The sequence below is a fragment of the Notolepis coatsorum genome (assembly GCF_963971535.1).
Source record: "Notolepis coatsorum genome assembly, chromosome: 8".
In the NCBI taxonomy this organism is placed as follows: Eukaryota; Metazoa; Chordata; class Actinopteri; order Aulopiformes; family Paralepididae; genus Notolepis; species Notolepis coatsorum.
Genome location: NC_140172.1, coordinates 145,263,314 through 145,289,261, shown reverse-complemented (window position 1 = coordinate 145,289,261; position 25,948 = coordinate 145,263,314).

The window sequence follows — 25,948 nt, the reverse complement described above, 5'->3', positions numbered from 1 at the left end:
CTATGCAGAGGCAGAACTCCTTCTGCTACAGCGAGCCCAAAGAGACTCGTTCCCCGACGAGCTAGACTGCCTGCAGGGAACAAAGCCAATCCCGTCAGACAGCAGACTGCTCCACTTGGCCCCTGAGCGCGACACCCATGGCCTCATCAGGGTGGGTGGTCGTCTGAGACGGGCCCCGGACTTAACGGATGACGTCAAGTTTCCTATAGTCCTCAACAGCCGACACAAGGTCACTGAGCTCATCATAAAGAAATACGACGAGGATGTGCACCATGCTGGGGCAGAGAGAGTCTTCGCTGAGATCCGACGTCGCTATTGGATACTGAACGGAAGAGAAGCAGTACGTCGCTTCCAGCGGACTCGTCTAGACTGTCGCAAGTGGCGAGCACAACGCCCTCGAGTACGTCTCAAGTGATGTAGCAGATGTCGACCCAGTCACCCCCAACACTCTCTTGATGGGGCGGCTGGACCCTGCGCTTCCACAGACGGTGTACAGACCTGAAGAAGCGAACGGCCGAAGAATGTGGAGGTACAGTCAAATATTGGCTGACAAGTTTTGGAACAGTTTCCTCCTCCACTACCTACCGTCTCTCCAAACCCGTCAGAAGTGGGTAAAGGACAGAGACAACTTACAAGTGGACACAGTCGTTATGATCATAGACCAGTCACTACCCCGAGCTATGTGGCCGGCCGGCCGCGTAAGCAAGGTGATCACTGGTGCCGACGGAAAGGTCAGAGCGGCAGAAGTTATTGTCCACGGGCGGACCTACACCCGGCCCGTGGCGAGGCTGATAGAGTTGCCGAGGCTCCCTGACTCCCCTGATGACGATCATGACCCACTGACTTTGTAGATTGCCCTACTCCCCACAACAGACATTGAGCAGTTGACTGGACTATTAATCTGTCTCCCTTAACTAATTAGGTGCGGACTAATTAGGAGGCGGCTGTTGTGAAGGGCCAGATTAAAACTGAGAATCTACCTTTATTGTTTGATATACTTTGTATATTATTTATATATACACAGAATATCCCTTTACCTGCGTTCAAACCAGAGTAATATTCGCTCTCCTTATTGGACAGCGCCCCTAGGCGCCACCTCGCAAGCCCCCAACGCCAGGTTTAAAAACAAGTTCAGGCATGTCAGAACATGCCCGGAGACAGCGTATTGATACCAGACAAGGACTGCGGTTTGGGACTAGATAATCACTTAAGTATATATACAGCGCAAGGTGCGCACAGCAGTAGTTCAGTAGATCACCTGCTTGTCCATCTATACAAGCCAACGTAGTTCATCGTGGTGAAGTGAGCAACTCGTGCGTTGAGAACATGTGTGAATAGAATAGTAAAGTGTCAGAGTTTAATGCAGTAACGTCAAGTTCGACCTAATCTAATGTGAAGTAAATAGTCGTTCATTTATTGTATATCGTGCGGCCACAGTTCGTTAGTGTGTAGCATTACCCAGCGGTTCGTCGTGTTTTAGCTAGTGTACCTTAGCCAGGGTGTGTGGCCTAAATACGTGCCCACACCCGAGGAGGCCTAGTCGGAGAACCGTTGGACATGTGCACAGGAGAACCAACGTCGGCGATTGTAGAACCATTACCGGTTGGATTATATTGATTTGGAACGTGTTACCCGGAGAAGAGCCTCGTTGATTTCCACTATCGTTTGGGATTCAACCTCGTGAGGATTACAACTCGGGCTGGCCTCGTGGACAGAGGCTGGCTGGCTGTCATCAGTGCTATCGAGCATTTGGATTACAACTATTGCTTTGCTGCTGATCGTGGGATTTACAAGGACCGACTCCTGTACGTGGAGTCTCTTTATTCTTCATTGAATCAGACGGAGTATCCGAAAATTCCTCTACCCTCCAGGCCTTACACCCCCGGAGGGAACCCATTGTCTCCAGGCGGTATCAGCGTTGCCTTATATAGTTGCTATTGTACAACAGGTGGTGTCAACTTAGACCCATCGTAGGATTCCTGCTATTCTTAGTGACTCATGCTATTGACTGACTTTACGTATATTCTTCGCCATACAAGCGCGACCCTAATTCTCATTCTGTAACCTAATGTTGCATAATAATAAAATACCCTCAAATACTATTTATTTGTCAATGCCGTGTTCTTGTGAGTGTTCACCATCTATATTTGATGTACTGTCTGGCCAGTAATTAAAGTACATAACTAGCAGTGGTTTAATCTATCACAATCTTTAATACAGTCAGGGTTTTGTAACCCCTCAGCTACAGGCAGTATTTATAGTATGTGGAATCTAGAGATGAAAATATGCAGCATTGCACTTGATATACAGTCATTTCTCACATGGTGTTATGGTTTGTAACCGACCCCAATCGCACAACACAAGACAGGTATGATGGTTTGCCAAGAAACAGATATTTATTGAGAACAGAGAAAAAGGGCACTGTCCCTTTAAGGGAGAAAACACAAAACACTGGAAACACATGAGGGGAAGGTAAAGTGCCTTTAAGAGGCGGGCAGGAAAAGGGAACACTAAGGGAAGGTGTAAGGGAACGCCTAGGGGAAACATTAAAGGAAACGCTAGGGGAAGGTTAAAAGAACAGAGGAACTAGAGACTAGAAGATGTCGGGACAAGGAGAGCTAGGGAACAGGAGAAACGGGGACTAGGGGAACTAGGGACAAGGAACTAGGTGGAACTAGAAGGGGAGAACTTGGGACCAGGAACTAGGTGGAACAGAGGGGACTGAGGCCCGCGGAGGCGGGCTGGGGAACAGGGAGGAACTGGGGACAGAGGACCGCGGAGGCGGGCTGGGGACAGGGAGGAACTGGGGACTGGTGGGAAAACATCTGGGCCGCTCTGCAGAACAGAGGAGAGGGTTAATATTCAAAGGGAACAAACAGAGCAGATGCAGAACAGTCCAAATAACAAAGTAACAAAGTAAATACTATCTTCGTGTGAACAAACACACAGTGGGAGATGAAATGTCCAAAATAATATCCACGAGAGAACAAAACAGAGTGGGAGATGAAATGTCCAAACTAATAACTAAGTGAGAACTAAAGGAGGCAATACGCTGGGTGAGTGACATCACAATCAAAACTCACCCAGGCGTATGCGTAATGGTGCAGGAACAGCAGCGGGACGAGGGCAAGGGGCATTACGCTGAGTGAGTGACATCACAATCAAAACTCACCCAGGCGTATGCGTAAAGGTACAGGGACAGCAGCGGGAACGGGGGCAAGAGGCATTACGCTGAGTGAGTGACATCACAATCAAAACTCACCCAGGCGTATGCGTAAAGGTACAGGGACAGCAGCGGGAACGGGGGCAAGAGGCATTACGCTGAGTGAGTGACATCACAATCAAAACTCACCCAGGCGTATGCGTAAAGGTACAGGGACAGCAGCGGGAACGGGGGCAAGGGCACTACGCTGAGTGAGTGACATCACAATCAAAACTCACCCAGGCGTATGCGTAAAGGTACAGGGACAGCAGCGGGAACGGGGGCAAGGGCACTACGCTGAGTGAGTGACATCACAATCAAAACTCACCCAGGCGTATGCGTAAAGGTACAGGGACAGCAGCGGGGCGAGGGCATCGCCACCGGGTGGCTGGCTGTCCGAGCCGAGGGACAGAGTGCTGGAACAGTGGCGGTGGCGAGGGTGTCGTCCACCGGGTAGCCGACTGTCGGAGCCGAGGAACAGAGTGCGCGCCACACCTTGGTGTGCGCGTCGGAACAGTGGCGGTGGCGAGGGTGTCGTCCACCGGGTAGCCGCTGTCGGAGCCGAGGAACAGAGTGCGCGCCACACCTTGGTGTGCGCGTCGGAACAGTGGCGGTGGCGAGGGTGTCGTCCACCGGGTAGCCGCTGTCGGAGCCGAGGAACAGAGTGCGCGCCACACCTTGGTGTGCGCGTCGGAACAGTGGCGGTGGCGAGGGTGTCGTCCACCGGGTAGCCGCTGTCGGAGCCGAGGAACAGAGTGCGCGCCACACCTTGGTGTGCGCGTCGGAACCGAGAGACGCATCTGGTGCGTCTGCGTGGAGGAGTGTGCCAAGCAGGAAGGTCTGGAAGATGCGCGTCGGCGCGCTGAGGTCTGGAGAGCGTGCCAAGCTCGAAGGTCTGGAAGATGCGCGTCTGTGCGCTGGTACGGAGGAGCGTGCCAAGCTCGAAGGTCTGGAAGATGCGCGTCTGTGCGCTGGTACGGAGGAGCGTGCCAAGCTCGAAGGTCTGAAGTGGAACACTGGAATACCTCCCGTAGAGGATTAGAGAGCGCAGTACAGTGTCTCCCTCCAGGCAAACGGCGGCAGGTGGCGAAGGCTTGAGCGCATCTGGCGCGCTGGTCTGGAGTGGAACACTGGAATACCTCCCGTAGAGAATTAGAGAGCGCAGTACAATGTCTCCCTCCAGGCAAACGGCGACAGGTGGCCAAAGCCCTTGAAGATGCGCGTTGCGCGCTGGTGACTGGAGAGCGTGCCAAGCCCTTGCAGATGCGCGTTGCGCGCTGGTGACTGGAGAGCGTGCCAAGCCCGAGGGTCCGGGAGATGCGCGTTGGTCTAGATGTGCGTCAGGACGAACAGCTGCGCTGGGGTCTGCAGTGGAACGCTGGGGTGCCTCCCGTGGAAGTTACAGGGAGCGCAGAACAGTCTCCTCCACAGGCTACGGCGACAGCAGACGAAGGCTGGAGCAAACATCTCAAGGCTGGAGAGATCCATCTTACAGCATTGGTAGACCAGAGGATCTCCCGAAAGAGTCTAGATGTTAGAGAATATGACTCAGCATGAATACAACACGACCCCACGCCAAAACGAGGGGAAGCGCCCTGGTATTTAAAGCCCACAGGGGGACTAATTAGCCTGCCACCACAGGTGCGAGAGATAATAGAATATCAAACAGGTGTGGCCACTAAGGGTAAGGAACGAGAGGGTGGGGGCTAGAGAGAGTGAGTAGGGAATTCCTAACAGTAGGCTTAAAGAAGACAGAGAAAAGGTAGTGAGCAGCGGGCAAAACCTCACACATGGTTGATTATCAAAACAATCGCTTATCATCAGAAGGTAAACATTACTTTGAACTGTACAGTAATCCAGAACTATTTCATTGCACTGTAAATAAACTGATTTTATAGTATGTCACATCATTCATGTCTTTCACATTCTACTAAAACTGAATCAAACCATAAACAAGGTGGCCTGTTGGGATGTTAGATCCTAATGTGAAAAACTGATTTTATATGTCAGGAGAAGACTGGTACTCATCAGCAGGTCCACAGACGGGCCTCGCATCTTCGTCTCCACAAAGTACTCGGGGGGTCTACTGTATGTGAGACATATTTCCTTAGTGAAAGAAAAATGATATATGTGAACAAGTATGTTGTGTGCCAGGTTTATGTGCAGTCATGGTAAAGTGAGAGGTGACGGGTGGACCACCACTTATTCTGATGTAACTCTAACCAGTTAACAGTCTCTCCATCTATGTAACTCTAACCATATTTGCATATCTTGTATGTTTGATTTGATTTTTATTTGTCTCGAACATAGAAACATAAAACAAGTTTAAAAAACCAAAAGGTAAATAGTCAAAGACTATTTCCATACAATAAGCAGGGTTCGAATTATCACCTGAGAGCTATGGGGGCCCCCTGAATTTTTTTTTTTACTCTTTTTTTTCCTGGAATTGTGGCTGTTTTTTCGAAGTCATATTTAGAGGAATATCTGAATGAATGAATGAATGAATGAAAACTTTATTTAACAGATTGCAGAATGGGTACAATACAGTACGGCTCAATACATACAATTGTTAAGGGGATGCAGACCTGAGAAAGACGTTTGTCTTGTTTCCATCAGGGTCCCCCATTTTCAATTCATATAGACATATATGACATACATGACATACAGATAGTCAGTACTGCTACATCTATACATTTATGACATACCAGATTTGCAAATACAGTACTGTTTGTGATACAGAAGGAGTCAAGAAAAGGGAGTATATACATTTGACGTAGAAACTGTACATTGGAGGTTGGGTGGGGGGGGTTGGGTACATTGGGATATTGACAACCATACTGGGTAATTTACATTGGAGGTGGTTGGGGGGGGGGGGGGGGCGGGGGGCATACTGTATAAACAAGTAACACTGTACATTGAGGGGGGGGGGGAGGAGACACTGTACAAACAAACACAATTGTACATTGAACTATTGACAAAACCATACTAGGTAAATGACTGTACATTGGAGGGGGTTGGAATGATTGGGTTAGGATATTTACAGGGGCCAGTGTTGAATTGCAGTCTCCCGTAGGTGTCCCTTGAGAGAGGTTTTGAAAGTGGGTAGTGATCCACATTCCTTTACAGCTTTGGGTAGGGCGTTCCACATTGATGTGGCATAATTGCGAAACGTGTTTAGTCCCTTATTTGAGCCGAATCTGGGTTTGACATGATTTGTGGAGCTCCCTCTGGTGTTGTGATCGTGGTATTCACTGACCTTTGGGAAGTATTTTGACATGTACATGGGTACCTTGGTCGTGTAGTGTATCTTGTAGACCAGGCCCATTGCAAGTTGTTGTACTCTGTCGTCTACTCTAAGCCATCCTAGGTTGTCGAAGTGGGCAGGGGTGAGGTGGGTTCTAGGAGTAAGGTCAAGCAGTAGTCTGACCAGTTTGTTTTGAGATGTTTGTAATTTTGTTTTTAGCGCCTTTGAGGTGCTTTGGTACCATGAGGTGCAAGCATAGTCGTAGTACCCCTGAATGAGTGCTCCTGCCAGAGTCTTCAGGGTGTTCTTGTTTACCAGAGAGGAGATCCGGTACAAGAATCGAGTTCGTTGGTTGACTTTTTTTATTACATTGGGATTAGTCTAATACTAAGTAATAATGACATCACACAACATTATAATCATTAGACTATTGTGTGATGTCATTATTCAGGCTCATTCTTAACCATCAATATTTGTTCATTTTCTTACTCACCTCTGATATATAATGCCATATTTACTTATTTGCATTTTGCATCTGATAAAATACAACAATTTAATTTGAAAAATGAGACCAAATTTATGAACTTGAATTAACATTTATTTGTCTCTGCACTTATAAATCAAAAACTAACAAAATAATCTAATGGAAAATAAATAGTTGTATGGCACAACAGCAGCATTTATCAGGATACAGTAAGTAACATTATCATCTGATAATAAAATGAACATAAAATAAATACTTGTATAAATCAAAATAAATAATGTTATAAACAAATGTGCACAGGTAATCAAGAACTGTATGAAAAATAGTAGCAGCATCTTCTTAGAACAACAAGAAGAAAAGTAACTATACTGCAGCATGTCACCGACATGCAGACTGGAAGAGCCGGGATTCAAACCACTGACCTCTTTTATCCAAAGCGAGTAGTGACGACTATATTCTCTTCCTCAACTTCTTGCTCTTCTAGTCACAGTCCCATTCATCCACTGCTCTGCCAAATGGGCTCCAAATGATTTATTTAACAATATCTTGGCGTTTTTACATGGAAGGCAGCCAATGCATCCCTCCTTGGCAAATAACCAGCCATATTTATTTTTCCAAAAGTTCCACCGACTCGGACCCCAGCATTGTGGTGGTTGAGTAGCAGCACAGTCCAGGTCTAGTGGTGGAGACTCGGGTCTGGCAGTGGCAACCGGCGCGGTAACAATAACAGGCGCACTGCGTACAGGAGCAGCAGAGCTAACACTAGTACTAGCACTAGCAGTGTCAACTTCAGTGACAGTAGCGCTGCTAGCTGCTACACTAACAGCGTCAGTCTTTGGCCTTTTTATAAAACCAAAGCTGTCCAGCTTTGTACAGCCTTGCGGCAGGTTGAGCCTTTTTTTTTTTTTTTTTTTTGCGGCATGTGGCGTACTGTTTAGTGTTTATGTTTTCAGTTGCAGGACACGGACCTGCAGACTGCTTGCTGCTTCTTCTTCTTCTTCTTCTTCTTCTTCTTCTTCTTCTTCTTCTTCTTCTTCTTCTTCTTCTTCTTCTTCTTCTTCTTCTTCTTCTTCTTCTTCTTCTTCTTCTTCTTCTTCTTCTTCTTCTTCTTCTTCTTCTTCTTCTTCTTCTTCTTCTTCACTAGGTTGCAGTAGCGTTAAACTTATGGGCGACGCTCATGGGCGACGCATAGCGGCTTGGAGGTGAAATGCAGCCTATTCCACAACATTAATTACTCAGTTCTTTTAAAAACTGAAAAGAAAAATATGATCTATTAACAATTTATTTAGGTAACATAAATAATACTAATTCATAAAAAAAAAAAAAAAAGTATATAAATTTTTTGAGAGACCCCCACAGGGGGTCTTGACTATGGGGGCTCAGACTATAGCTATGGGGGCTGAGCCCCCATTGGCCCCCTCATAATTCGAACACTGACAATAAGTGTTCGAGAAGGAACAGGGGGAAGTAAAACAACTTATCAAGCCCTGCCCCTTCCTTACAATATTTGACATTATAATTTAATAAAAATAAAAATAATATAACAAATAAAAAATAAAATAAAAGTACAGTTTTTTTTATATATCCAAATATCCAAATGAGAAAAAAATAATAGGCAGTCACATTACTGCTCAAGCTCCTCTCTCTTATGTGTCCATAAGTGCTTGTTTATAGCTACCTTTAAATGTATTGATATTTTTGCTTAATTTTATATTCGTATCCCGACCATTCCAGAGTGATACCCCACAAACTGCAATGCACATACTTTTAAGAGTTGTACGTACCGTAGGTTGCTTTAAAGCTAATGTCCCTCTAAAATTATAAACACTCTCTCTAGCCGTGAAATTCTTTTTAATGTTGCTTGGTAATTTGTTTTTTATTGCCAGAAACTTTTGTGCAATTTTGAATTTGATTAATTCCATGAATTTTAATGTTTGACTCCTTACAAACAGACTATTTGTGTGATCTAAATATCTACCATGATGTACTATCCGTATGGCTCTTTTTTGCAGTGTGCATATCTTTTGTAAGTTGCTTTTATAAGTATTTCCCCAGATTTCAACACAATATGATAGATATGGTACAATGAGTGTGCAATATAATGTATATAGAGTTTTCTGATTCAGGATATATCTAGTCTTGCCCAGTATACCAATACTTCTCGCTAACTTTGAACACAAATATTTTATATGGGGTTTCCAGCAGAGTTTGTGGTCTATTAAGACCCCTAGAAACTTGTTTGTATATACTCTCTCAATTTTTACATTATCAATTTTCAGTTGAGGATCAGTGATTATTTTACAATTTCCAAATATCATGAAGTTGGTTTTTTCAAATTGAGTGATAACTTATTTGTGTTGAACCAACCTTTTAATTTGTCCATTTCTATGTTTGCCACTTCTAAAAGCTGCTGAAGGTCATCCCCCGAACATAAAATGTTTGTCATCCGCAAAGACAACAAGTTTCAGTATGTCAGATACTTTACATAATCATTTATGTATAAAATGAACAATTTGGGTCCCAATACTGACCCCTGTGGAACACCACAGGTAATGTTTAAGCATTGTGACTTGTGCTGACCCATCAGAACAAATTGCTGCCTGTTACTAATATAGCTTTTCAGCCAGTCTAGAGCAACCCCTCTGACACCAAACCTCTCCATCTTTTTCAGTAAAATCTCATGATCTATTGTATCAAAAGCTTTTTTTAGGTCAATGAATATTCCTAATACATATTTCTTTCTCTCTATACCGTCCGTTATTTCCTCTACAAGCTCCATTAATGCCATGGAGGTAGATCTAGCTGTTCTAAAACCATGTCTGGCTGTCCATTAGGAGATTATGTTTTTCAATGAAAGTGTCTAATCTTGCAACATATAGTTTTTCGAGTATCTTTGAGAACTGTGATAGCAGGGATACCGGTCTATAATTGGTAAACAAATGCTTGTCTCCAGCTTTAAATAATGGTATAACCTTTGCAATTTTCATTTTTTGAGGGAATGCTCCCATTTTCAACGACAAATTGAATATATGAGATAGTGGCTCCACAACTCCTTGAATAATATATATATTTTTTTTTACCATTTTATGTCACAAACTTAAATGTCCAAACCCAACCCCCTCCAATGCACAGTCCCCCCCACCCAGGTAGGAGGGGTGGGTGGGGGACATTGTACAAGCAAAATTGTACATTGGGATATTGACAAGACCATACTTGGTAATTTACTGTACATTGGAGGTGGTTGTGTTAGGACATTTACAGGGGCCAGTTTCTAATTGCAGTCTCCCGTAGGTGTTTTTTGAGTGTTTTTGAAAGTGGGTAGTGATTCACATTCCTTTACAGCTTTGGGTAGGGCGTTCCACATTGATGTGGCATAATTGCGAAACGTGTTTAGTCCCTTGTTTGAGCCGAATCTGGGTTTAACATGATTTGTGGAGCTCCCTCTGGTGTTGTGATCGTGGTATTCACTGACCTTTGGGAAGTATTTTGGTCTGCATCCCCTTAACAATTGTGTGTATTTAAGCATTACATCACGCGCAGGAGTGGTTTGTGAACAATAAACCATGCCTAGGGGTGGTCGTTAGACCCCCCTAGGCATGGTTTATTGTTCACAAATCACGACTGCAAGTTGTGTAAAGCTTTTATACAACTGTCATATTCATCCAACCTTATTGCTATACAATAAACACACATTAATCGAAGATTTATTGAAAAAACCATCCGCCAGAAAAAGTAGTTCCCACAACTACAAAAAAGACAATTTGCCTCCATGTGTAAGCAGCTCGGAAGTGCATCCAACCAACTAACACATCCAACTGTGTATTATTGGAATGATTGAGAGAAGTTGCCTCATGTGGAAGCAGCTCGGAAGTGCATCCAACCAACTAACACATCCAACTGTGTATTATTGGAATGATTGATTGAACATTTTATTACCAGATGCAGAATGGGTACAATACAGTACGGCTCAATACACACAATTGTTAAGGGGATGCAGACCTACTTTCTATAGAACTTCATTCTTAGATGCTTCTATAGAAAGTAGGTAAAACAAATTAAAAAGTTTTCTTTGCCCTATAGGAAAAAAAAGTTTTCTTCGCCCTATTTTTTTATTTATTTTTTTAGCCTAAACTTAACCAGTTGGAAACCAGGCGTACAGTAATAAAATTAGCAATCAACCAATCAATCAATTCAATAGACCATGCTCACTTAAAACAGTGCAGCACTCAGCTGCTCCTCTCTCAGTCTGACTTTCCCCCGCTGTTGCAGACAGGAGTGTGTGTGTGTGTGTGTGTGTGTGTGTGTGTGTGTGTGTGTGTGTGTGTGTGTGTGTGTGGGGGTGTGTGTGTGTGTGTGTGTGTGTGAGAATGTGTGTGTGTGTGTGTGGGGGTGTGTGGCGGTGGGTGGAGACTAGAGCCAGCGCTGCAGTCAGAGGGAAGGAAAAATAAATTGAAAAAAAATCGCAAATTAATCAATCAATCAATCCGCGATTTTTCTTTTGTTCTGTATTGACTCATGACCCATCAATTACATCATGAATGAATGAATGAATGAATGAAAACTTTATTTAACAGATTGCAGAATGGGTACAATACAGTACGGCTCAATACATACAATTGTTAAGGGGATGCAGACCTGAGAAAGACGTTTGTCTTGTTTCCATCAGGGTCCCCCATTTTCAATTCATAGACATATATGACATACATGACATACAGATAGTCAGTACTGCTACATCTATACATTTATGACATACCAGATTTGCAAATACAGTACTGTTTGTGATACAGAAGGAGTCAAGAAAAGGGAGTATATACATTTGACGTAGAAACTGTACATTGGAGGTTGGGTGGGGGGGGTTGGGTACATTGGGATATTGACAACCATACTGGGTAATTTACATTGGAGGTGGTTGGGGGGGGGGGGGGGGGGGGGGGGCATACTGTATAAACAAGTAACACTGTACATTGAGGGGGGGGGGGAGGAGACACTGTACAAACAAACACAATTGTACATTGAACTATTGACAAAACCATACTAGGTAAATGACTGTACATTGGAGGGGGTTGGAATGATTGGGTTAGGATATTTACAGGGGCCAGTGTTGAATTGCAGTCTCCCGTAGGTGTCCAACATTGTTTAAAGGACTAAGACATTCGCCGTGACAGAATCGCTTCATATTTAGTCGTTACTTATGACGCTATCATTGTTAAAGATTATTGTCCGCCATCTTGTGATCCGGTGGAGTGATGTGATGTGATTCGGTTGTGGGCGGGTCCTAGGACCAGCCAGCGTGGACTGTTCCCAATACATACGTGTAAATGGACTGTTTCAGCCAATCAGAATCGAGAAATTTGCAGGCCGTTGTATAATGAGCTGTACTGTATTGTACCCATTCTGCAATCTGTTAATTATATCAAAGCAGGGTAGCCGGACCAGCACTCACAGGTAGGTTCAATGTTTTTTAATGGCAGCCTGAATAAAAAGCAGACATGTTTCGGACAATGTCCTTCTTCAGTGGTATGGCTAGCCTGCAATCTGTTAATAAAATGTCAAATCAATCAATCAGCTAACACGTGTCTGTTGCACTAGTAACACGTAGGGAGATATAGAGAGAGCGAGAGAGAGCCCCCCCCCTCATTTGCATGCGCAGTAGTGCAAAATTAGGTACAAGCCCCGACGCCCCGCACAGTAAAACCGAGTACAAGCCCCAAAGTCTGCCTCAAACCGAGTACAAGCGCCGAAGCCTCGCCCAGACGTTGGACTTGCGGCTCTGCAGATATCCCCTATTGGTCTGAACACTCCCGCCGTGACGTCATTACGTGCGTTTGCGCGCGGCGCGTGATTTCTTTCCGTAGCCACATTTCTCGGAGACGCTCTCTGATTGGCCGACGCCTGTTTCTACACGCACTCTTTCGAAGTTGGTTAAGGTTAGAGAGTTTGTCTTAGAGCATGGCGATAGAACGCCAGGTAGTTTGCAGGCTGTTTGACGTGGAAATGGACAAAGACACAGCTCGTCACGCGATTGGGCAAACGCGTCAGTGGCCAATCAGAGAGCGTCAGTCAGTGCCAATCAGAGAGCGTCTCCGAGAAATGCGGCTACGGAAAAGAATCACGCGCGCGCGGCTACTGCACTTCCGGACTCGTACGAGCCAGGTGAGCTGCGTTGTGTTACTCTCCGCCAGATAAACGCTTAAAAAAGTTGTAATTCGTGTTTTAAACGTTATCTACTTGTTGCTACATGTTCCGTAAAATATTCCACTCATCCTGTGTGTACATTCTGTTCGGATCCAAGATCACTAACCCACCTTTGTATTAGTTTAGTCTCGGAGAAAGTAGCCTAATGCTAACGAGACCGCCTGTTTGCTAGCTCCTGTATGGCTTGCTACTAGCTGTTGGCTATTACTAGCTAGCTTGCTAGGGACTATACTTGACATAGTCAATTAGCTTAAGGCACCCTTGCATGTTGTATGAGTCTGTATATATATAAAAGTTAAATGGTATATGTGATGTGTGTGTTGGAGTGACGGAGAAAGCTGGCGGGCGGTCACAGTTGTTGTTGTTGCTGCGAAATCAATTGAGATTTGTTTGGAGAGGAAAATTGAGTTTGGTCGTTGATGGAGACTCGTAGCAAGATGCCTAAGAAGAAGAAGTCTTTAGTGGAGACAGAGGCAGAGTCATTTAGAAGTTTGATTGATGGCTCGAAGGGGAGTGATCAGTGGTGGGAGGCGCACAGGTCAGTTTTTGAGACGTGTAGTTTTCGTGGTTGGCCCCGGCCCATGGAAGATTATCCGGGGTTTTGGGTGGATGAAGATTTGAACAAGTTCAGTGAGGACTTGATACACAAATGGAGTTGCGAGGAGTGGGAATTGCTCATGAAGAGATATATCGAGGAGGAGAGGAACGACAGTGATGGGGGTGAGAATAGCGAGGGCAAGGGGTCGGGTGGTGACGGTATGGAGTGTAGTGGGGAGGAGAGTGGGGGAGAAAAGTGGACAAAGGTGGAGAAGAAGAGTGAGGGGAAGGGGAGTAAGAGGAAGAAAGAGGGGGGAGATAGCTCGAGTGAGTCAGAGGATGAGGGTAGAGGAAAGGGTTTTGTAGGGTTGAATGTAGTGGTGCGTTTTGAGGGAGAAAACGTAGTTGGGGATATAGAGCCGAGCTAGCTGTCTAAACACATTAAAGCGCAGTTAGGAGAGGTAAGGTACGGAACGGTGTTGGGGGATGGGAACTTGTTTATAGGGTGTGTAAGTGTAGTGCAGGTAGAGAGGGCAATGGAAATGAAGAGCATTGGCAAAGTGGTTATCTGTAGAGTAGCGATAGTAGGGGAGAAAAGGGATGGGCGTTGCAAGGGGGTGATTAGTGGAATTCCAATTAAGGTTAGTATGGATCAGCTGTTAGGAGATTTGAGGAGTGACGATCGTAATGGGAAAGTTAAGAGTGTAGAAAGGATGAAGAGAGGGGCAGAGAAGGAGGAGACAGGGACGATAGTCATTCAGTTTGAGGGTGAGGTTAGTCCAAAAGTGGTATTTGGCATATAGGGTTAGGGAGTTTGTGCAGAATCCGTTGAGGTGTTACAGGTGCCAGGAGTTTGGACATATAGCTAAGTTGTGTAGAGATGTGGTAGGTGTAGTGGGGAGCATAAGTGTAACTGAGGGGTACAATTCCCTGACTGTATTGATAAGTATGGTATCACTAAACCACTACCGCTTTATGTACTTTAATTACTGGCCATACAGTACATGATATCTAAATATGATGAACACTTCCCACAATGAAATCGGTTCCACACAAAATGATAATTAAGTATTTATTGCAGCAAAAGGTACATAATATACTTCTGGTCACTTTGGATGCGCTTATAAGGCAAATGAATATTCGTAGGCAAATCAATACTGAATGTCCATTCTCTGGTTACGCAGGAGGCAATTATACAACCTGAATCTTAGGGAATTACATCTATGGTACACTAGTAATATATAGCGGGAGATACTGGAAGGGTCCCCCCGGTTGTAAGCCAGCAGGGGTTGAGGATCTGTCGGTAGTAGAACGTCTGGTCAACGATGACTAAGGAGACTCCAAATACAGGAGACGGTGCAATAGCCTCTTGATCCACAGACGAATACAGCTGTTCTCCGTAGACTGTAGCTCCACAGTGAAGAAAGCTAGCCGGCCTCAGGCTCTCTGAGGCGCGGGCTCGACGTGGCTCCCCACAGGGTAAATCCAACACATGTAGGTGTCGGGTAGATTCTCCGCTCCATAAATCACAGGACCAAAGCAAATATAATCCAGTGTACATGTCCACACGGTTCTCGTCTAGGTCTCCTCGGGTGAAAGCGCCATGAAAGCAGCCCAGCCTGGATAAGCACTCTAGCTGATACGAGGAAGCGTTGGTGATGCTGGTCACTGTAGAACTTTAGCCGCACGATACACTATACACAAATAGACTATTACTGACTTAATAGAAATATGTCGCACTCGACGGTATAGCGCCAAACTCTGACAATTCAGTTATTAATTCGCACGCGGTCTCAATGCTCTATTTGGGGCCAAACAGGCCATACTTCACCGCACGTTGTATCGTGGGTGAGGCTTCAACTTTTAGTTACTAAGTGCTTCTGTATTCACCTGCGCTATATTTATATGCCCGGTGAACAAACTAGTGCCAACCTCATTTCTGTCGCCGTATTCCTGGGCAAGGCCGGGCATGTTCAGACATGTCTTGACGGTGACTTTGAACCTGGCTCCGGAGGCATGGCCCCTGGCGCCTGTGGACCGCTGTCCAATAGGAGAATGAAATATTATGGTCTGGACTAGGCTAAAGGGACATTCCGTGTATATGTACAAGGAATATACAAGGGATATCAAAACGATATACAAATACTATGCAATATATATCAATCAATAAATATATATATTCGGTTTAATCTGATCCTTCGTAACAATAAGTATGGGGAGTGTGAACAGGGAGTGGAGCCAAAGTGTTGTAGTTGTGGTGGGAAGCATAGTGTAGGGCAGGGGTCAGCAACCTTTTTTACATGGAGTGCCTGTTTGAAATATAGTTGTAACTAGTGTGCCTCAACAATATTCCATGCATCGTAATTTTTTTCTTCTCATAATCAGGTCTTTTTAATGATAATTTTTACATTATTACATCATTATTGTTATTGTTATTATTAACAATATTATTATGATGGTTGTATCAACCCTAAATCTGAGTTGGGGGAGGGGGGGAATGCAATGCAGACAAACAGCTGCATACAGTGCGACCATTTCACTCACATTTGCCCATTCATTTTTGGACACATCACACACCATCGGTGTGTGTACTGTACGTGTGCTGTCATAGCTCCACCTACAGGCCTAATGGAGAACACCAGGAGAACACCAGGATGTGAATGGAGGGTGAATGTGAGGTATATCGTGTAAATAAGTTTTGATTGATCGCAAGACTACACTGTAAAAAATGTATAATAATAAGTTACCAGAACTTAAAAATATTGAGTTCAGTTACTGTGCATGAAGGTTTTCAGTTTTCAATCCATAATAAGTTAACAGAAAAATAAGTACACAACCACATTATTTCAACCTAATAAAACTATGTTTATTGTCATTGTAGAGCTGCCGCGATTACCGCGGTATCGCGGTTACATCACGCCCACCGCAAGAGTAGGCTGAATACCGCATCACTGCTGTTTTTTTATAATAATAATAAAGTACCCTCCTCTCGTTGGGCTTGCGGCTCTGCAGATATACCCTACTCCTCTATCGAGGTTCCAAGTGACCCTATTGGGTACCAGAAAAGTCACGTGAAACATTGCAGACCACTGATTGGTCAGAAGAGAGACGCGTCACACGTTGGAGCGTCCTGCAGTGTGTTACCACCAATCGGCAAGCGCGTATTAGTTTTTTACGTCCTGAATGTCACCAATTGATTCAGAGCTCATCACAACACGGCTAATAACGTTAGCTTTAGCTCCCCGCCGGAGTGGACCACCATCGCTCCTCAGGAGTACTAAACGAGACATAATGATTTTACTGTCTGCAACGAATGTTATAATAAAAGCCCTTCGTTCTATACACTTGTCTGATTGAAAACTTTATTAACAGACCGCAGAATGGGACAACTCAGCACGCTCTGAGCAAAGAAAGGAACTGAGATATGAATTGAGTATTGCTTGCCTTGCTATGGTCCGGTAAATACGCTGATGTTATTGAACGTGTAACTATATAACGTTAATGCCACAAAACGAATGCCTTTATTATAAAGTAGTAACTTTATAATAATAATAAGAAAGGGTCGGGGGGGTAACCACCCCTGCCCGCGACACAGAGTGAACGGCGCACGACCAGAGGGGAAACTTCGAATCCGTGTTTCACTTTCAATAACGAATGCGTGCTTGCCGAATCCCAAACAATATTCATGCTGCAAAGTCATCCTCTAAAGATAGACATTTAGACTAGAGGCAGGCTATATGCTATAAAGAGTAGACTACTAAAAAAAATGCATTCAAACCTTTTTTTAAATTTTTTTGTGTGCGTGCGGTAATAACCGCGGCGGTAGGAAATATTTCGCAAATTTGTGCGGTAAGGAAAACATCAATACCACGGCAGCTCTATGTCATTGTTTTAAGAACACAAGTTGACTTGGTAATACTCACATTTTGAGTAAAAAAATGGCTTTTAACATGTGCAATGTTCAATGAAATAGATACATAAATAATAAAATGTGTTGATTAATCCCACTGGTCACAATGGTGACCGTAATAATGTTTTTGTTATAAGGCTCTGCAAATGTTACTGAATGATATAGCAATGTATTTCCAGCTAAATTGAAATAATAAACAAATAAAGGGTCTCAATTAAATATGTGGTAGTAAAAAGAACCTGTGGGAGGATTTCAACAAGATAAATGCGACAACAGTGCAAAATATTTCACTATAATATTAAAAAAAATATATATATAATATTTTTTTATATTTTTTATGTTGCCCCCTGTGCCTATGAAAATGCCCCCGTGTGCCTATGCAGGCACGCGTGCCTAGGGTTGCCTACCCCTGGTGTAGGGTATTGGGGTTGTGAGGCGGTGAAACGAGAGGTAATGGTCCAGCAGGTGAGAAGGGAAGGTAGGATTTCTTATGCAGAGGCAGCTAGGAAGGTAGGACAGGGACAGCAAGGCAAGGGTCAGGGGTTTAGAGAAGGGGAGTTGGCAGTGAGGATAGTGCAGGAGGATCAGGGAAAGCAAGATGGGGATCAGGGTTTTAGAAGAGGGCATCGGACAGTAGAGGAAGTTCAGGAGGAGAAAAGGAGGGTGTGGGGGGAGAAGTTGGATGGATTTAGTCGGCTTTGTGGCAGGAGTAGTGAATACAACAGCGATGGTTAGTAGTAGGACAGTTAGGACCCAGTTGATAGTTCAAGCAGCAGTGGGACACTTGGGTATGAAGGGGTTGACAGTGGAGGACGTTATAATGGAGTTAAATAGGGTGAGGGATCAAGTAGAGTTGGAGAAGGGGGTGGTGAGTGTTCAAGGAGGCCAGAGTCAGCCCACAGGAGGCAAGGAGGGACTCATAGATTAGGTTTGGATAGGGTGGTGATGTTAGGGATGGGTTTGTTGTTTTGTGTGTTATGGGGTTGAACGGATTGTACAGTAGGTGGCGGTATGCAGCTTTTGTGGTCGCAATTTGCCACTATACCCAGTGAAGAAGAAGGTTATTGTGGAATGGTGTGTGCAGTAGGTGGCGGTGTGCGGCTTTTGTGGTCGCGACCCGCCATAATTTTGTTTCTACAGTGATCTCACTGTCATGTGGAGGGCGGCAATACGCCTAGATGCGTTGTCCGTCGGAAATTTACATGAAGAAGAAGAAGAATTCGTGTTTTAAACGTTATCTACTTGTTGCTACATTTTCCGTAAAATATTCCACTCATCCTGTGTACATTCTGTTCGGATCCAAGATCACTAACCCACCTTTGTATTAGTTTAGTCTCGGAGAAAGTAGGCTAATGCTAACGAGACCGCCTGTTTGCTAGCTCCTGTATGACTTGCTACTAGCTGTTGGCTATTACTAGCTAGCTTGCTACTAGCTGTTGGCTATTACTAGCTAGCTTGCTAGGGACTATATACTTGACCTAGTCACTTAGCTTAAGGCACCCTTGCATGTTGTATGAGTCTGTATGTATATAAAAGTTAAATGGTATATGTGATGTGTTGTGATGTCACGTTTTGTATGATGCATGTATTAAGCATCACACTCCCCCACCCCCCTACAAGGACCACAATGGAAATAAGCTCTGAGCTTTTTTGTGTTTTATCCTTGGCAGTATATCCTGACTGTGCTCTTCTGTCACATGTTTATTTTTTATATTGTCAAATAAAGTAATTCATTCATTCATGCTACTAGCTGTTGTCTATTACTAGCTAGCTTGCTACTAGCTTTGATTGATTGTTTGATTGAAAAGTTTATTAACAGTTTGCAGAATGGGTACAGTACAGTACAATACATACAATTGTTATAGCTGTTGGCCATTACTAGGTAGCTATCAGGAGCTATCTGTAGCTACTGCTAGCCGGCTAGATAACCCTCAGTGACCTATTTAGTTTAATGGGACATTTCGTAGTGAGCTAACTAGCCAACGGAGGTATCATGCACTACTAGACTATTGCTGGAGCATTTGTTGATATCAGGAGCTAACAGTAGCTAGCCGGCTAGATAACGTTAGACAATGCCTCAAGTATTAAACTAAAAGTGAATAGTTGACTGGGTCATTTTGTAACGGTAGCTAACGTTAGCTCACGGAGGTCCCACTAGACTAGAGCAGTCAGCAGACTGCCCGATGCAATAGGAGCCTCTGTGTTTATACAGGTTTGGGAGGGGGAGGAGGAGCAGTGCGCTGCAGGTCTGTGTGCTTGAGACAGAAGTCAGCGAGTGAGAACTCCGCTAAGAATTGGATCATGTTTTTCGATCGGTTTTCACATGACTATTTGGTTGCCCGCCACATGGTGGACAGACCTCTCAGTCTCACTCGCCAAACCTAAAATCTGCCCGCCAATGGCGGGTGGCGGGCTCTAATTTCGTGCCCTGGGTGCAACCAATGTAAAAAGTTAGTCTGGAGCCCTGATTATTCAACAAATGCTTTGTGTGTTTACAGTGTGAAGTCTCTGTGACGGAACTCTACTACTGGACCAAGGCTTTCTACTCAAAGCATCTGGATCAAAACCTTCTTCTTGTGGAAACAGACAGCAGACTGGACACCAACATCTGTAAGTACAATTATGTTTACTTTGTTTTCCTCTTATTGCTCCTCCTTGCAGCAGCGGCACTCGAAATGAGCCTTGAAGTTGTACAATCCCACCTTAATTGTAAAAAATCCCAAATGTTTTACATTTATAGTACTTTACCATTTCCATGGTCAACTGCAGCGACGTAATTTTCTTCACAATAAAAGATTACATTTCTCCAGATACATTTAGTCCATTACATTAGTACATTTAGTACATTTAATCCAAAGCGACTTACAAGTTCTGTACGACAAGTCATCAGGAAGGGCACAACTCTTATCGGCTGAGTAACAATGTTCATCAAAGTGTTGTGTGTTACAGTGTAGGTTAGTTTATTAGGACAAGTGCATGACAGTAAGGTTAGTTAGGGTTAGATATTTTAATTTTATTTTTATTTCAAAATTATTTTTTCCATATAATGGTTGAAGAAGTGCGTCTTTAGTCGACGGCGCAAAAAGATTGGACGGGTTTCGGCTGTCCTAACTGGGGTGGGTAGTTCATTCCACCATTGTGGGGCAAGGACTGAGAATAGGCGACTTCTCTTTGATGACCCTCCCGCACCTTGTATAGGAGTAGGTCTGAGGCGGCCAGAAGATGCAGAGCATTAGGGGTCTTGAGGGTGTGTAGTTAGAGACCATTGACCGGAGGTAGGCGGGAGCGGTTCCCTTTGCCGCACGGTATGCTAGGTCGAGGGCCTTGAAGCGGATTCGTGCGGCAATGGGGAGCCAGTGCAGGTCCCTGAGAAGTGGGGTGACGTGGGCTGACTTCGGTAGGTTTGATATCAGGTGGGCCGCTGCGTTCTGAATGAGTTGAAGAGGCTTGGTACCAGTGTTTGGGAGGCCAGCAATGCCTGTGTAATGAAAGGCTGTTCGCCTAATAGCCTTATAGCTGATCCACATCAGTTCAGCGATATAAGTTGAGTCTGGCTAGTGTGATTGTTATTATAAGACAAGAGTTACATGTTATTCTAATCTTACTGAAGCCTTATTTGAATGTTAAGAATGATACTGTCTGATCATAATGTGTTTTATTTTCACATTTGTTATAGAAGTGAATATGGGTCATATTTAATATTTTTGGTAAGATTGTTTATGGAATTTAATTTAGTTTTTGCCAAACAGAATATATATAATAGTGTAATTTGTAACAGTATTTTCAGATGCCTATGAAGTGCACACCAAACCTAATGATTGTGCATCTGATGTGTCACACAGAGACCTCCAGTAAATGAGCCTGATACCCAGTACTGCCTCATGCCTGATTAATGTCGCCACACACACCAGAACACAACGCAGAGTCGCAGACGTAACACACCGGTTACATTTGCATCCTAAAATGGCTTACCTGAGCTTGGTCCACCCTGGTTGGTCTCCTTGTTCTCATGCAAGGCTCTATATACACTGGTTCTCAACTGGTCCAGCCTCAGGACCCACATTTTTCCTTAGTCATTAAGTTGCGACCCAAATTTCTTAACCACTCTGATTTATTTCACACAAAATGTGCAGTAATACACAATCCTTCATGCACTGTTAAAAACATGAAACAAAAATAAACAAGTGCAACTAGGGCTACAAACCCAATGAAAAAAAAAAGCTTCTTAGCAGACACTTTTATCCATAGCAACGTACAGTACACAAGTGCATAGATTTTCAGTATATGTAGTCCCATGGGATCGAACCCACAACCTCAGCCTTGTTAGTGCCATGCTTTACCAAGTGAGCTACAGAGAACTACAGAAGGCAGATGTATCTTGAATTACAGGCATATGTTTAAACAGGTGATGCTCATCATGATTCAAAAATCTAAATTGAACTGTATGAAATAAAAAGGCAGCCATATCTTGAATTACAGGCATAATGCCTTTTAAACAAGTTTAAACTGGTGATGCTCATCAAGTTTCAAGAATCTGAATTGAACTGTAGCAGAGATGACCCGATCAGGGGATACTGAACAGCATTGTATTATGAAGAATTATAAGTGTGTTTTGCTTCTAAATGGCGTTTCATTTTTGATGGCTTCATGCTTTCATGTGCTAACACTTCACTGCACACAACATACTGAGGTTTTGGTCCCTCTCTTTTGTCCTCGATGTAAGAAAACCCATATTTAATGTAGTCTGTCTGTGTCGTATTTGCGTTTCGCCATGTTTACAAATGCTTGAATCAATGGGTGGTAACTGATGTGATGACATTAGTGTTACTGTCACGACAACGCTGGCAGCAAACTGCTACTGCACGAGCACTGCGTCATGGGAAACATATGTGCTTCAAAATTAAGTGCAGCAAAATCTGCAAGCACTCTACGGACCATTAAGGCCATGCTCAAAACCCACCTTTTCGCCATAAACAATCCATGAGCTAGTTTTGTATTGTAGTATGACTGGTGTATTATGTCTGTCCGTTCTCTATCGGCTTGGTTGGCCTGCATGTCTTTTTTCTTTCTTTTTTGTTTCTCTTTCTTTCCCGGGATGCGCCCCGGGCCGATGTAACTATTGGTTGAGGGGGCGCAATATAAATAAATGTATCATATCATATCAGAAATTCTGTAGACTGCGAAATAAAACCCTTTCCCCCTCAATTTCTTCTCCATGCACTCATCCGCGACCCACTCAAAATGGCCACGCGACCCATCGGTTGAGAACCACTGCTCTATAATGCCTCAGCATCGGTGAGGTGTTATTGTCGTATCCAAGTTCTTTTGAACACAACAGACGCATCACCTTTTAAAGTAACATAAATTAGAACAAGGGATACACTGTGTTCTTTATTAATATTACTATGTGAATACTTAGGAGACAGATCAGCTCAGTTAGTTATTACTATGTGAATACTTAGGAGACAGCTCAGTCAGTTAGTTATTACTATGTGAATACTTAGGAGAGAGATCAGCTCAGTTAGTTATTACTATGTGAGTACTTAGAGAGATCAGCTCAGTTAGTTATTACTATGTACATACCTTATTATGAGACATCGGATCAAATTGTTCCCAGGCAGGGAAAATCTCCTCTAGCTGGTTCCATCACAAAAAAAGAAGCTGGAACAGATAGCAAACAAACACGCAATAAATGGCTAAGTCGACACAATGGGCCTCATGCATGAAGCGATATAAGAACAGATTTCGTTCTTAACTAGCATTTCCTCTTACTTTGTTCTTACCTGGGATTCAGCACCGTTTTCTTATTGTTGCTTTTTTCTCAGGCAAGATTTTTTTTTAGAGTGGTCGAGAGCACTCTTACGGAAATAAGAAATTCTTACCCCAAAAAAGATTTAATAAAAAAAAAAGCCGACCATTGGTTAATTGCCCCCAAATACGACTTTAAAAATACAGAACTTTTCAACAATAATAATAATTATTATTATAACTTATTGCGTGCGTTCTGTCTGAAATGGATTATATATTGCATGCTGTTAGAACAGTTATGCTCTGGCCGCCCAGGCCATTGATTGATTGATTGAAGATTGCAGAATGGGTACAATACAGTACAGCTCAATACACACAATTGTTAAGGGGAGGCAGACCAGAGAGACTTTCGTCTTGTTTACATCAGGGTCCCCCATTTTCAATTCATAATGACATTTATGACATACACAACATACAGATATACATATACTATATATCATGACATACAGATATGCAGTACTGTATACGTAGCATAGAACGCATATTTAGAGATTGTCTATATCAGTGGTTCCAAAACTTCTGTTTTATGCGGACCACTAGATTGTTATCAAGAACATTTGCGGACCACCTCGTATGCAAACAGTAAAACATAAATAAACAACTGACTTGAACCCAGTAATACACAAGACCCTCTTCTTGGACCAAGTAGGTTTCGTCGATAATCCAATGTACAGTTACCCCCACCCGCCTTTTTTTTTAACTCTTTTTGTATCACAAACAGTACTGTATTTGTAGATCTGGTATGTCATAAATGTATAGATGTAGCAGTACTGTCTATCTGTATGTCATGTATGTCATATATGTTATGATGAATTTAAAATGGGGGACCCTGATGTAAACAAGACGAAAGTCTTTCTCTGGTCTCCATCCCCTTAACAATTGTGTGTATTGAGCTGTACTGTATTGTACCCATTCTGCAATCTGTTAATACAATTTTCAATCAATCAATCAAGACCCGCATCGCGGGCACTGCGTTCTGTTCTCAGAATGGATTTTGAGAGAGATGTGTCATCCAGTTTGACTTGGAGCACGCACTGTACTATGCACACTGCCAGTCATCAGGCTATATATGCGGAGATATTCAGACTCTAGATCTATTTGCAGAGCCAGATGAGTGGCAACCTGTGCAATTGGCTCTTGACAACGCAGTCGTTCAGTATTGACAAAGCCTACAGTACTTTGCTGGAACGATTCATTTTGCACGTACTGTATACAGTACGTGTATGCGCACACTGCGGGAGGTGACCAGAAGCGCGCAACTAGCCAACTACTATTATATTAATACACTATGTTGTGAAGGGCCAGATTAAACCGAATATATATATTTATTTATATATATATATTTAATTGTATTTGTATATTCTCTAATATTCCCTGATATCCCTTGTATATTCCTTGTACAATATGCATTGAATATCCATTCTAGCCTACTGAACATCCCATAATAGTCTCCATTCTACTATTGGTCGAGACCTTGGTGCCAGGCTGCCATACCCCTCAGACCCAGTTCAAACGTACCGCTCGACATGTACGAACAAGTCCTAGTTCCGCGTAGGAATTTGGCTACCGCACCACTAATGGGACTATTTGTTCATAGTGCGTATATATACTGCGCTACTAAAGTAGGACTTTCTTTTCAGTCCAGTTTCTTACCCTCCAATAGAGTCACAGACGTAAAGCCTCCCCGCGATGCCACGTGTGGGAGTAAGGCCAAGTTCGGCCTACCATCGGTATTGAGACATCGTGTATATTAATATTTGAATAGTCATATTTGGCACTATATCGTCGAGTTGGACGTAGTCTATTAAGCTAATAATAGTCTGTTAATATATAGTGCTTCGTGCGGTGAGAATACTACCGTAGTCAGTACCCCATCGTTTCGGGCAGAGAACTGGCTGCTTACCCAGGGTGGTTGACCCTATGTGAAGCTGCACCCGAGGAGCCCCAGAGCCGACGAGCGAGTGGACCTGTATACCGGATTATTCTACCGACGACAGCCCGCCTTCCCAGGCACGGATTATGCTTTGGATACTTTGATTATTCTATGGATAAAGACCCCCGACACTACCGTGTGTTGGAACCCCCCCCCTTGGAGAGGACGCAAGGTGAGGAGACGCTCTGCAAGACGAGGTCTCTCCACATCTCTCCCCCGTGGACCGGAGAGAGCCGGCCCACAAAGAGTCCACCTGCTTTCATCTGTGGTCCAAGGATCGCCGGCGCATTGAACGGCACTACAGTGGGTTCTCCTGGGATACCCTTGGCCGGACGAGGCAGCTGGATTCTACCCCCCCCCCCCCTCCTACTCCTGTCGGCTTACAAGCGACCGGATTAACCCCCTCTAGTGTATCCAGCCTATAATCATTAACTCTTTAAATGCCATGCCTGGTTTTCCATTTTACCGCTTGAATGCCACCATCCGCGCCAATGTTAACGTTAATATCGCCTAATCTATGTTTTAAATTATGGCTATGTGTCTAATCTGCCCATCGCATTATCAAAGACTATTTTCCAGACAGTGCTGTGAAGGCAGATTGTTTTTTTATCGCGTCGTTGCCGTTTCAGAGCAGT